Below are 14,777 nucleotides of genomic sequence, written 5' to 3' on the forward strand. Positions count from 1 at the left end.
CCATATTCTGAACATTGAAAATAGCTGAACATTGATCCAAAAGATGATTACCACAGGCCACAGATAAAGAAACTGATATTCCAAAAGATTAATAAAGTTTTTTTTAAGTATAAGAGTAATATCTTCTAATTTTAAAATTTTACATGACTTTCTGCTTTGATCTACCTGGATAGCATTTTCTCTTTCAAGACTTGATACACACATCACTCCTCCTTAGTGAGGATTTGCCTTATCCTTCCTGTTACTAACCTAACCCAACTGCTTGTACCCAACATGCGCCATTATATGTGACACTTGTATTTCTATATAATGCAAGGCTTGTTACCTCCTAAGTGTATAAATTACCCACTTAGAATGCTAACAAATCTACATGCAACACAACTGTATTCAATGCATACTGCATCATTTTATATCATTACAACTTCCCCTGTATATGAGTTAATGCTGCATATAAATGTGCAACTTATGATTATAAATATATAGTTATAGACCATAGGCTAAGACTACTCAGTTTTCAAAAAAAATAGTAATTATTTAAAATTAATTTTAAAATAAGTTATAGTTAACATATATGTCTATGTTGTTACTGCTGTTTTGCTCTAACTGAACCATCAATCAATTGGAAGACATTTGTCACATGCTCAGGCTTTGAGCACTGGCTTTGATAAGGATGGGTTGGTCAGGATCTAGTTCTAGTTATAATAGGTTTAATATTTTGACAGGAGTCTAACTCTCTTGTTTTCTTGAGTGTCTCCATCTTCAATACCCTGAGGATACAATAAATAGTAAGGTTGACATAGTCCCTTCTTTCATGGAGTTGATACTCAGAGGGAATGCAAATTTGTAATTATGACTTGGGGAATTTTCTGTGGGGAAAAGGGGCTTTGTTGCATATGATCTAAAATGCATGGGAAAAAATAGACCTGAATGTAATCTCCATCCTTTCTGTCTCTTCCTACTGTAATCTCTTTAACCCTCATCTAACCTAATGCTAAAGTCCGTTGATTGATCACCCTATTTCTAAGACAATCCATCGTATTCCTTCCTGCAAGAATTCTCTTCCAAATGCCCTCTGTAAGGAAGAAGTTGTCACAAAATTCTCTGAAAGAAATGAAGGTTTAAAGAACTTCCCCAGCCTGGCATTTGGGCTCTCTGACCTGAGGGTACCTGCATTCTCAACATTATGTTTTCTATTCCTTTTCTAGGTTCCAGCCAAATCCTAACTACTGTATAACAAATGTTGTCCCCAGGAGTACATTCTGATTATTATGTTGAGCCTTTTTTATGTTTATTACCTAGTTAGGATACAGATACTAAGTATTTCTAAGTATAATGCAATTATAAATATAATGAGTGCTATATAAGATAAGTGCAGAGTGCCATGAAAAAATGTAAAGAAATATCTGATACAGAGGTTGAGGCAACTTTCATTTAAGAATGTGATGTTTAATTTGAGTTGTGGAAGACAAGCTGAATACATGTTATAAGCAATCATAACACAGTAAAACCGAGGAACGACGAGTGAAAAATATAAGAAAATAGAGACAAGACAAAACAATTACCAAAGGACAATACTCTGAAATTATTTAGTGTTGGAGCCAAGAGATAATGAAGGAAATGAATGATTTCAGGATTATTTTTCTTCTGTACTTTTATGAGGCTTCCAAACTTTCTACATACCACCCGTATTAAAACTTTAATTAAGAAAAATAGTAAATGTTTTTAAAAATAAACAGTCGAGACTTAGACCCAAGAGCAGACATAGGTCAAATATTTTTGAACCTCTACTTCAAAAAGGACTAAAGAATAGAGAAAAGTCCGTTCACTTTCAAAAGAGTCAACTACATTATACACTTCTACAAATGAAGTATGGCTTTTAATGTATGGGGGAATCTTGACTATCCAGCAAGACACAATTTATTATGCTGCATATCTGACATCAAAGTATCACAAAATGGTAAGCCACTTTTATTTCAGATGGGTATTGCTCCTCAGCAATAAAAAATTTCCTGCTTGATGCTGAAAACTGAGGTAGTATTTTCCTATTATAGCTGGAATGGACTGAAGTGTTTCACTAAAGCTTTTATTTCTATTAACAATTTTAATGAGAGATAATTTTGTCCATAGTTATTTTTCATAGTTCTAAGTATAAAAGTATATATTTCTCTGTTGCTTTGTCAGAAAAATAAAATGTTGAAGAGTACAAAACCCGTTGTTATTAAAATTAGATGGATACCCAAGTTAAACTTTCATCTATTGAGCCCGAATGAAAAATGCCCATTAAGTGAATAATAACTCTCTCACTTCAAGAAAGCATTTTTGTAATTTTTTTTTTTTTAGATTTTATTTATTTGACAGAGATCACAAGTAGGTGGAGAGGCAGGCAGAGTGAGAGAGGAGGAAGCAAGTTCCCTGCTGAGCAGAGAGCCTGATGTGGGGCTTGATCCCAGGACCCTGGGACCATGACCTGAGCCGAAGGCAGAGGCTTTAACCCACTGAACCACACAGCCACCCCAAGAAAGCATTTTTGATTAAAATTTTTAAATATACTATATTGAGTCTATTTCCTCTTTTTTTTTTTTTTAAGATTTTATTTATTTGCCAGAGAGAGAGAGAGTGCACACACAAGCAGGAGTGGTGGCAGGCAGAGGGAGAAACAGGCTCCCCACTCAGCAAGGAACCCAATGCGGAACTCAATCCCAGAGTCCTAGAATCAGGAGCAGAGCGGAAGGCAGATACCCAACCGAGCCACCCAGCTACCTCACTGAGTCTGTTTCTTAAGCATATATTAGTTGTTCTTTTTTCAGGTGATTTAATTGGGGATTTGGTTCCAATTGCTTACTTTACCAGATGGTCATTCTGGGAAATTCTTTCAGGTTACTGAGATGTGTAAGTCAACCTTTTGTTATATGAAGTATGTCGTCTAAGGCCACTATGCCTGAACATCATCTGTCTCCTCCCACTGATAAAAATTGTAAATCACCTTCACAGAGGAGTTATTACGTACCTATTTTGTAAATTCTTTTATAAATTCTCTTATGCCTAATAAGATGTCAATGTTACTGCGGTCTTGGCCTTTCTAAGTCATGGGAGACAGGGATTAAAAGTAGATAGGAAAGGTCTTGAAGTTCTCTGTATGAAAAGCACATGTTCTCCCTTGGAGTGAAATATTTATTTGGGGGTGGATTGTTAACAGAGATTAAGAGGTAATAAAGCCCCTAGGCAGAGGCAAGTTGAAGGTTCTATTTTTTTGTAATAGCAGTGATTTTTCTTTACATGTGTTTGGTTTGGTTTTGCTTTCTTGTTGCCATTGCTCAGGGACCTATTTTATGACTTCTGTGTTTTTACTTTGTTTCAGATGGTTACATTTGGTTCCAGACATGTGGGTGGTTGCTAATTATGTGCTCTGATCAATATCATTATGCAACCTCAGCAACAGCCAATACAAAATTAAAAATTATACTGTTTAATCTTTGAAGTAATCATAGAAATAATCAGAATTATCTGAATTACTTTAATAAAAGATATGACCTGGAAGAAAAAAAAAGGTTCATGGGAAAATAATTATTAAAAACAGTTAAAATTCTATTTCCAAAGTTATTTCTTTAAATAATATATGTTCCTTCTCTTTTGGCATTATGAGCAAATTTAATTTCTTGATTCACAACATTTTGAACTTCAGAAGTCTCGCTTTTCAGAAAATTAGAATTGTAGATATCCCTAGAGCTTATCTTATAAAATGCCAAGGGCTGGTGGAAATTTACATCTTCTAAAGCCTTTGTATTATTCAGGATGGGTGTGTAAGTACTAGTTAACTTAAGACTTTTTATTAACATACATGTTAGTAATTTAAAAGTAGTTGCTAAATAAATAAAAATGATGCACATAACTTTAAAATAGACAAAAAAATCTTGAAAAAGAAAAAGCGGAACCCCCCTGCACTGCTGGTGGGAATGCAGAACAAGTGCATCCACTCTGGAAAACCTCCCACTGAAAGGTTTCTCAAAAAGTTAAAACTAGAACTATCCTACAATCCAGCAACCACATTACTAGATATTTACCCAAAGAATGCAAAAATACTAATTCAAAGGAATCAAAGGGATACATGTGCCCCAATGTTTACAGCACTATCACCTACAACAGCCAAACCATGGAAACAGCCCACATGTCCATCAACTAATGAATGGATAAAGAAGTTGTGTGTGTGTGTGTGTGTGTGTGTATAAAATCTACAGTGGAATAATACTCAACCATAAAAAATGAAATCTTTCCAATTTTAACAGCAGGGATGGAGGTGGAGAGTATTATGCTAAGTGAAATCAGTCAGAGAAAGACAAACACCATATGATTTCACACATATGTGCAATTTAAGAAACAAAACAAACGAGTGAAGGGGGAAGAAGAAAGGAAAGCAAACCAAGAAACAGACTCTTAACTAGAGAGAACAAACTGATGGTTAACAGAAGGGAGGTAGGTGCGGGAATGGGTAAAATAGATGATGGGGATTACGGAGTGCCACGGTTGTGATGAGCACTAGTTGTTGTATGGAAGTGTTGAATCACTATATTGTATACCTGAAACTAATATTACACTGCTGTTAACTAACTGGAATTTAAATGAAATTTAAAAAAAGAAATAATTTAGATTTATGAAAATACACCATATTGATTTAAAAAAAAAGCAAAACCAAGAAGAAACCAACCTAAAGTATTTGGAGAAAAAATAATGGAGAAAAAAAGGAAGCACTGAAAAAGCTGAACAATATAATTCACAAGGAGATGCCAGAAACAAATCCCGAATCCCTGCCTATTATTGAACATAGTTGATGTGAAGGTACTCAATTTACCAGTTAAAAGGTAGAGAGTAAAAGTGAATTTAAAAGACAGAAAGGCTTTATTCTTTGGCAGAGCAAGTTTACATTAAAAGGTTCTATGAAGACATATAAAAAATACTTTAAAAGGGGGGGGGGGAGGGGAGAGGAGAAACCTTGCACAGCCACATTGAAAAAGAGACAAAACAGACCTTATGAGCAAAATATTAGAGAACATCTAAGGGTACGTATAAAATAATATGAAAGTTTAATTAAAAACAACAACAAATTTAAAACCTAGGAATATCGGCTCAACATGTCAGGAGCATAAACTGGCAGGACTATAAAGAAAAAAATAAAAAATTCACATCATGGAAGGAGGTCATAACAAACTTTCCACAAAACAAAGTAGGTTACAGACTTGAATAACACAGTTCTCTAACTTAGAGATATATTAAATTTGTAAAAAATAAAATATATTCTTTCAAGGACATATGTACATAATTACAAAACTTACCCTATAATAAAGCAAATGTCAACAAGCTTTTAAAAATTAGTACTTATAATGGAGTATTATTCAGCCTTAAAAACATTGTGACATGTACAACAACACAGATGAACCTTAAAGGCATTAGGCTAAGTGAAATAAACAAGTCACAAAAGACTACTACTATGTGATTCCACTTACATGACATACCTAGAGTAACTAAATTTATCAAGACAGGATGGTGGTTTGCCAGGGGCTGGGAAAAGGGGGAAACAGCCGTTACATAAAGGGTAGAGTTCTAATTTGGAAAGATGAAAAAATTCTGGAGAGAAATGGTAGTGATGGGTGTGCAATAATGTGAATACACTTAATGTCACTGAACTATATCCTTAAAAATTGTTAAATGGTCATTTTTTGTTACATATATTTTACTGTAAAAAACAATTATCACAGATCATGTATACTGACCACACTGTAGTCAGAGATATAAAGTGAGAGGAAAAGATACACTACACTCCATGATAGAAAGAATTACTATAAAATTAGCAATTCTTCCTAAATTAATTTTAGCATATTTCAGCTGATTCTAAATTTTGTTTAGGAGATAAAAGTAATATGAATTCTGAACATAAAGAGTAAGTTGGGGAGATAGACCAAACCAAGGAATTATATATACTAAAAGCTAAGTCATTTAACACAATAGATATTTATAGATCATGGAATAGAGTATAACAGATTAGCAGAATAGAACAGAGTACAAAAGGAGACCCATGACTATATGGAAAATCCATATATAACAAAGATGACCTACAGAGTAACAGTTAAACAAGGAATGTCAACACATGATGCTGGGAAAACTGGTGATCCATAATAGGAACAACGAATTTAGATACCTAACTCATAATCATGCAAAAAACAACTGAAAGGTGTGGAGAATATCATTCCTAAGTCAGGGAAGAAAAGGAGTTAAAATACTTTTATGTAACATGAGTCAGTAAAATACAAGCCACTGTTGAAAAGAGAAGAGACTGAACAAGTTAGAATGTACCCTAAGAATCTACTAGGCCCCAAAACTGGAGCTTGCTGTCCCTTCACCGGGGCCTAAAGACTGGGGCGGCAAGAGGAGGGCCCAGGATCCCTCCTCATCCCACGCATTGCTTTGAACAGACTCAAGCTCACAAAGCAGGCATCACTTTAGGTTCTGACACAAGTTCATTAAGAACTCACGGCTATGTGCTAATTAGATCTGGGCCTGAGTCCAGACCGCTCAGCCCAGAAGAGAAGATAAATTGGGGGTAAAATATTTGCAAATATTTATTGGATAACGCATTTTTTAATGTCTGCATTATATACATAACTCCTAAAAATAAATGGGGACAGAAAAATGGACAAATGGTATGAATATGCAATTCCCAGATAATGAAATATTCCATAAGCCTACAAACACATGAATAGAAACCACCTCAGTGATAACTTAAAAAATGCAAACTAAAACCAAGAAGGGATACCATTTTACACTCATATTGATTCAAAATTTGAAGTCTGACAATACCAAGCATTAGTGAAAATATAGAGCAAGAGAAACTCAGACTGCTTGTAGGAGGATAAACTGTTAGACCTACTTCAATGAACAATCCACTAATATTTAGTAAAAGTGAAAATGAACCATAAATCTACAGTGAAATTGGTGACTGAAAAAGCAAGCAAAAGCATGTATATGAAGTTAATCATTTAAGTTAAAAAATGTGCAAGTGAAGAGCATATACTGTTTAAATACGTATATGAATGTAGTAAAAATATAAAGAAACACATGGGAAAAAAGAAAACAAATTCAGAAGAATAGAAGGGATAAAACAGGAGAGAGATACAGGTAACTGCTGTACAATAATATTATATAATAATGTGACATATACCATATGATGTACATTATATGACATTTTTAGGCCAGATGTTATGTTCATTTTATAAGTTTTATTATTTTTTCTGTATATAAATACATCTAAAGTAAATTTTAAAAGTTTAAAAGTTGGCATATATAAAACACCAATATTATTCAACATACAATGGTTTTATTGAAAAGGTAAGTTTATATGGAAGAAATAAAGATTCATTGGAAAATACAAATACAAAGAATGAGTGAAAAAGTAAAAGTAGATGAGAAAAAATAAAACTATGAAAATGTTATTTTTTATTAAGTCTAAATATGCTAATTTAGGGGTACCTGGGTGACTAAGTCGGTTAGGTGGCAGACTTGATTTCCCCTCAGGTCACGATCTCAGGATCCTGAGATATATCCCCATATCTGGCTCTGTGCTCAGCAGAGAGGCTGCTTGGGATTCTCTCCCTCTCCCTCCCCCTGCTCACTCACTCTCTCTAAAATGAATAAATCTTCAAAAAAAATTTGAATTTTAATTTACTTTGAAGTCAATATATACTCATAAAATATAAATTAATTTGTACCAACTTTCACTGATAAATGAATACAATAACATGTACCATTAAGTACATTTTGTCTTTAGAATTTTAACATATTATTCAATTCATCTCAGTGAAAGAACAATGATACTCAAGGGACAGAAATGAGAGCCGAAGGATGTAAACTGGGAACTTAAAATGAAGATTTGGGACAGAAAACATATTTAAGTTTGCAAATTTTAGATAAAATCTAAAAAAGACAATTAACAGTAATTACTTCTAAACACTGATACTACGATAGCTTTATTGATTGCTACTTTTTATTCTGACTATTTTTTAAACTGTCCAATAAGCATACATTTTAAATGTTTTTTTAATGTTTTTTTAAAAACATTAAAGTTTTTTAAAAATGTTTTACTTTCTGTAAGATCAGTATTTTAATTGATTAAATATGCTAAGGTGGTGTGTATGTGTGTATTTAAAGTAAACAAGAACTGACATTAACTCAGACTGGGACAACGAAGGACTCTTAGATACAAGGTACCTATGAATAGAAACCCCCACTGCACTGCTACTATTCCAGTCCCAAACTTAGAGCCTGGAACAGAACAGGAGGTCACTTAATTTTGTGTTTGAAGAATGTATAGAAATAGGACTGCTTCTAAAAAGAGAGAGAGAAAAACCAAAAAATAAGACTCTTAATTACAGAGAACTGATTGTTACCAGATGGGAGTGGGTAGAGGGATGGATGAAATAGGTGAGGAGGATTAAAGAATACACTTAAGATAAGCACTGAGTAATGTAGAGAATTGCTGAATCATTATACTGTACTTCTGAAACTAACAATATGTTAACTATGTTGGAATTAAAATTTAAAAATTATAATTAAGTAAATAAAATGATAAACTAGGAGAAAAATTATATAACTGCTTTTATATTTGAAAGAAAAATATGACTATTTGACTGAGCTGCTAAATCTACATCATTTTTAAATGTAACTTAAATTTCTTGTTTTTCTTCTTCACAATGTACAACAAAATTCTTTGCTAAACCCATGAACAACTCTAGGTCACTAAGATATCCTATTTTGTTTTAACTCACCAGCGTATTAGAATAATTACTTTATCCTATTAAAGTCATGGTTAGAATAGGGTGATTGAAATGAAGTTCCAGAGAAAGTCTACGCTACTGCAGATGATACTGGGTGTGTACAAGTAATTTAGTATTACCTTAGGACCTTAAAGAAAGGCTGAGACACTGGTTGATGACATTTGGCTAAACAGTGGTACGGTGAGGAATAGAATCCAAATATGGTACCTGTGAGCTGTAGTCTCCAAGTGGGGTACAAAAGAAAATAGTAGCCCTTCTGCTGCTATTTAAAAGACAGTTCAATGGAGAAAGAACAGTCCTTCACCAAACATAGCTGGTTCAACTGCATATCCACATGCAAAAGAATGAAACTGAACTTTTCTCATACCATACACAAAAATTAACTCCAAAAAGATTATAGAACAAAAGTTAAGAGCTAAAATCCTAAAATTCTTTGAAGAAATACAGGAGTAAATCTTCACAGATACAAGACCAAAAGACAAAAGTGACCCTCACAGCAGATAAATTAAGAGATAATCAGAGGTAAAAACTTTTCTTTCAGAAGGACACGACCAAGTAAACAGACAATCTACAAATCAGAGAAAATATCTGCAAACCATATACTGGGTAAGATATTTGTACCTTGCACATATAAAGAATTCTTATGCCCCAATAACAACAACAATAAAAAAAACCCCACCCAATTAAAAAAAATTAAGTAAATTTCTTTAATAAACATTTCTTTAAAACAGATATACAGGCATAATACTCCATAGTGTACATGAGAGACTACAGACTCTGAAAAACAATCTGAGAGGTTTGAAGTGGTGGGGGTGGTGGGAGGTTGGGGTACCAGGTGGTGGGTATTATAGAGGGCACGGATTGCATGGAGCACTGGGTGTGGTGAAAAAATAATGAATACTGTTATGCTGAAAATAAATTAATTAATTTAAAAAAAAAAAAGATATACAGGAGCGCCTGGGTGGCTCAGTGGGTTGAAGCCTCTGCCTTCGGATCAGGTCATGATACCAGGGTACTGGGATCAAGCCCCACATTGGGCTCTGCTCAGCGGGGAGCCTGCTTCCTCCTCCTCTCTCTCTCTGCCTCTCTGCCTACTTGTGATCTCTGTCAAACAAATAAATAAAATCTTTTTAAAAAATGTTTAAACAGATATACAAATGGCCAATAAACACATGAAAAGATGCTCAACATCATAAGCTAACAGGAATTTGCAAATCAAAACCACAATGAGAAATAACTTCACAACAACTAAACCGGTTTATAATCAAAAAGATATATAATAGCAATTGTTGGTGAGAATGTGGAGAACTTGAAACTTTTCATACACTTGGTAAGAAGGTACTATGATGTAGCCACTTAGGAAAGAGTTTGGCAGTACAATGAACTAACACATGACCTAGCAATTTCAATAACATGTATATACCTAAGAGAAATAAAAATATATATTTCACAAAAATTTAAACATGAATGTTTACAACATCACTATTCATAATAGTGTACAAACACCAATCAACTGATGAATAAACTATGGTATATCTATGCAATGGCATATTATCTAGCTGTACAAAAGTAAGTTTTTTGTTGTTCATTTATAAATACACAATGTTATTTGCCATTTTCAGGGGAAATACAGGCATTAAACTGCAAACTGATAAAGTACGAATACTTAAAAATGTATAAATATCCCCTCAAAATAAATGAGAGTAAACTCAATCTTAATATCTTTAAATTTAAAAACCGCAAGCCTATCCATTAAGTGAGGGTCGTAAATGAAACAACACTAAATGACTGGAAACACCACATAAGCACAGCCCAATGCCACCAAAAGGCCTCCTCCTCCTCCAGGGGCAGTGCTGGGGAAATGGGTCATCTGGTGGCTAAAAAAGGTTGTGATAAACTGCTGAAGCCAAACATTTAACAATATTCAAGAGACTTTACATAACAGAGGTAAATCCTCAATTCTGGAGAGCTTGGTTAACCAGATTATTGGCAAAGGAAGAGAAAATAGAACACAGGCAGAAGTCTCCGAAGCATTTGAAACCAGAGGTGTAAGAGCCTCTGACCTACCTGTTAGCATTCCTGGTGGTCCAATGAGCACAACTACCCTGGGAAGCTGCAGGTCAAGAAGCAAAGCACTGCTCCTTGCTAAGCCAGGTCCCCTTCATTCTGAGAGTCCCTACCAGCAGGTGACAAAGGGCTGTTCTCAAAGTACGCGGACAGAAGTTTTTAAAGGAATCCTAGCAGCTTCAGTGTCATGTCCCATAGGCAGAGCCCATGCAGGTTGGTGTATGAAGTCTCAAGCATCCCAGAAATACCAAGGAGAAGTGCAGTTATACAAAGAAAACAGTAAAGTGCCAGAAAGAGACACTTGTGATGCACTGTAAACATCCAATTTCATTGTGGCCTGTCTCTTCAGCTACAGAAGCCAAGTGGTCAGGCCTCCCAAGCAGAACTCCATCCCAGAGGAGGCAAGGACACCAGCTCCTCCACAAGTCTCCGAGGCGGTTGAGGCAAAACTACTTCCATTTAAAATGATTAACTAACATAATGTAGCCACACCTTCAGGCATTTCTTTCTTTTTTTTTTTTTAATTTTATTTATTTTATTTGACAGAAAAAAAGATCACAAGTAGGCAGAGAGGCAGGCAGAGACAGAGGGGGAAGCAGGCTCCCTGCTGAGCAGAGAGCCCGATGCGGGGCTCGATGCGGGGCTCGATGGGGCTCGATGCGGGGCTCAATCCCAGGACCCTGAGATCATGACCTGAGCCAAAGGCAGCAGCTTAATCCACTGAACCACCCAGGCGCCCCCTTTCAGGCATTTCTTAAAGGTAAAAACACTGGATAGGTTATCCACACTGGGAAAGGAGAGATACAAAAATCTCTCGTCTGGGAAAATACAAAACAGAAGCCTTGACAGCTGTTCCACGCCAGGGTCCTACAGGAGGATCCTGGCCCTGAAGAAGGCCCAGGCCTCAACGCAGAGGCAAAGGAGCTAGTGAAACGCGTAAGCTGCTTCTGTCTTCAGCTGCCAGTGGAGGCTGAAAAATGGCCAACTGATCGCACCTGGCAGGCAGAACAGGTGATCGCACCTGGTGCCCGAACAGGTAGCAAGCAACCACCTAGACCCCGGGGCCGAGGTGCTGTGGCCATCTACCACTGAAGCCCTGGCAACATTCCACACACAGTTTACGTAGCACTCAAAGTGCTGCCCTTTAACGATCTTCCAGCTCGGTCGCAAGCGTCCTGGCGCAGGCCCGTGCGGCACCTGGCAAACCAGCCGAGGCCCCCATCCGCACGTCCCCGTGGCCTGCAACCCTCCTCTTTTGTGGGGACGCCCGGCCTCGCACAGCGGGTCCCGTCTCTCACCACCCACCTCAGATGCCGCAACAATTCACTACCAGATTTCTCGCGAAACTGTCAAAAACAGGTTTCTTGGCACAGCCCGGGTTCTTCGACACGCCAGTTGCGTCGGAAAGGGTAAGACGTTTCTCCCAGCTGCCAGCACTGTGTTCGCCTATCCTTGACCCTTATCCTTGTAAAATCCGGACTCTCTCCCTGGGTCATGGCCTATGGGGAGTTACGCGGCTCCTTGGAAACCAGGCAGAGGCCCTTGGCCTGGTCTTCACTCCCGTGCCTGCAGGAAGCGCCGCTGCTGACCAGCTGCTCCACCGTCCAGCCCTCGAAAGCCAGGAAGACCACCGGCGTGAGCGCCTCCTCCCGACACGGACGCACGTGGTACACGGCACCTGGGACGTTTTGCTGTCTCCTTCTCTAATTTTATCCTTCACAAGTCTTATTCCTGAGGAAACAGAATTCCGCTTCCTCCAACACTCCCTACTCTGTCCAGTTCAGCGCAGGTACCACAACACTAGCACAGCCGTGTTCGAGGCTCGGCCGGATGAGCCTGGCACAAATGGTCTACGGAAGATTTCCGGTCGCACAGCATCTGCTAGGAGGTGAGGAAATAGGTTCCGCCTTCCATGCGTTGGAGGTCCTAGTGCTTGCACCTGGGACACCGAGCCCCGCCCTGCAGCCACAACACAGGCCGTACCTTCCCAACCTCCCCCTTCCACTCCCTGCACCCCCCCCACCCCGCCCAGAACCACCCCAAGGCACAGGGCCCGAGGCGGACTGCGGCCTGTACCTGCAACACTAACTAGCACACAGTCCTTCTCCGCCAAGATCTCCGCAAGCCACACCACGGCGTCACAGAGAACACCTTCCGGTTCACGGGGTGAAATGCCTCCAGGCGGTCCAAAGGTACAAACTTTCAGGGCCCCTGCGTGGGTGGCTCAGTCGTTAAGGGTTAGACTTGGTTTCTGCTCAGGTTAAGATCACAGGATCAAGATGGGGTCACAGGGTCAGCTCCACCTGATCCCCGAGGGTTCTGCTTGAGATTCTCTGCTTCTCCCTCTGCCCCAACCCCCTTTCTAAAAAATAAGTATTAAAAAAAAGGGGGGGAGCACAAACTTTCGGTTATAGATGAGTCCTGGAGATGTAATGTACAGCATGGCAACTATAGTCACTAATATGTATTCAAAAGAAAAAAGTAATGAAATGCTGATGCATGCCACAGCATGGATGAATCCTTGAAAAAATTATACTAAGTAAAAGAGGACAACCACAAAAGACCATGTTTTGTACAATTCCATCTACATAAAATGTCCAGAACAGACATTTTTCTTTTATGGAGACAGAAAGTAGATTCATAGTTCCCTAGATTAGAGGTGGAGAATTACTGCTGATGGGCACAGTTTCTTTTGAGCTTGAGGAAAATTTTCTAACACCGACTGTGCTGATGGTTGTACAGCTGTGTGAATATATTTAAAACCATTGAATTGTACACTGACGTGACTCAGCTATATGATATGTGAATTATATCTCGATGAAGTTGTTAAAAATAACTTTTTTATCATAGTGCAAAAGGTTTCTATCCCATTACCTCACAAGATAAAATATATTTACAAATCATCTTTATTTCATTGTTAGCTCACCTTTCTTAATTTCTCCTTTTGTACATATTCTGTTAACATAAATAATACATTGTTGTGGTGATATGCTTATATAATTTGGAGAGATATATTTTTACATCTGTTTATATATCTATATAATGATTATGTACATAAGTACTTGCTAAAATATTTGTATTGCTTGTGATTTTAAAAAGTTGTAGACCATAAGAGTTGGCAAGTAAAATGCTCCTTTTTAAAGTAAAACTTTGATAAGATAGAGGGTACCTTCAACAAATACATAAGACTGCTCACTATTCCTCTTCTCCCATAACAGTGGGCAGTAGTATTTCTGAATTCTAAAGTGACACCCAGTCCAGGAGAAGCTGGAATAACAAGTTTGTGCTCAACAACAACAGAAATCACTCACTATTTCTATACTAACCTTCCAGTTCCTAGTGGTGGCCCCTTGTAGCAGAGGTCAGGCTCCAGGTAGATAAATTATTGCTCCCACATACTCACTGGTTGCTTCCAGTGAGGTCAGATCAGTCTCACTCCCTTCTTCTCAGGTTCTTCTCCTTCCAAACAAGTCTTTGCTTAGCATATTTTTCATGCCATCAAACAATATACAAAAAGGCACAAAGGAAAGGTAAAATTTTATATGTCAAATAGTGTCCTCACTTTCAGATCATGAAGAATCTATAAACAACAATGTATCTCACAAGGCAGAGCTGTTGGTAGCTGAACACTACAAAATTTTCAGGTAAAGCATCACCAGCAGAATCGGAAGGAATCCTTTTCAAGTGTAACCACCATTTATATACACGTGCAATGTGAGTGTGTATGGTGTAGAGTTAAACCATGGTTCTGGATCGAGGCTTAGAGGTTTATTTTAATACTATAAAACTGAACCTATTTGACAACATTGTTCCGCAATTAGTTGGAATGTTGGGAAAAGTTACTACATATATGCACAGTATGTAAATTGCTTCCGATGCATTTATAGA

At 37.4% G+C, this 14,777-nt stretch overlaps 1 protein-coding gene across 10 annotated transcripts in view; it reads right to left on the reverse strand.

Moving 5' to 3' along the window:
• HDAC9 (histone deacetylase 9) overlaps positions 1-14,777 on the reverse strand; it is a 936,353-nt gene that overhangs the window by 303,031 nt on the left and 618,545 nt on the right. The gene's annotated exons all lie outside the window — the stretch shown is intronic.

Source organism: Mustela nigripes, chromosome 4 (genome assembly GCF_022355385.1).
Source record: "Mustela nigripes isolate SB6536 chromosome 4, MUSNIG.SB6536, whole genome shotgun sequence".
Classification (NCBI taxonomy): domain Eukaryota; kingdom Metazoa; phylum Chordata; class Mammalia; order Carnivora; family Mustelidae; genus Mustela; species Mustela nigripes.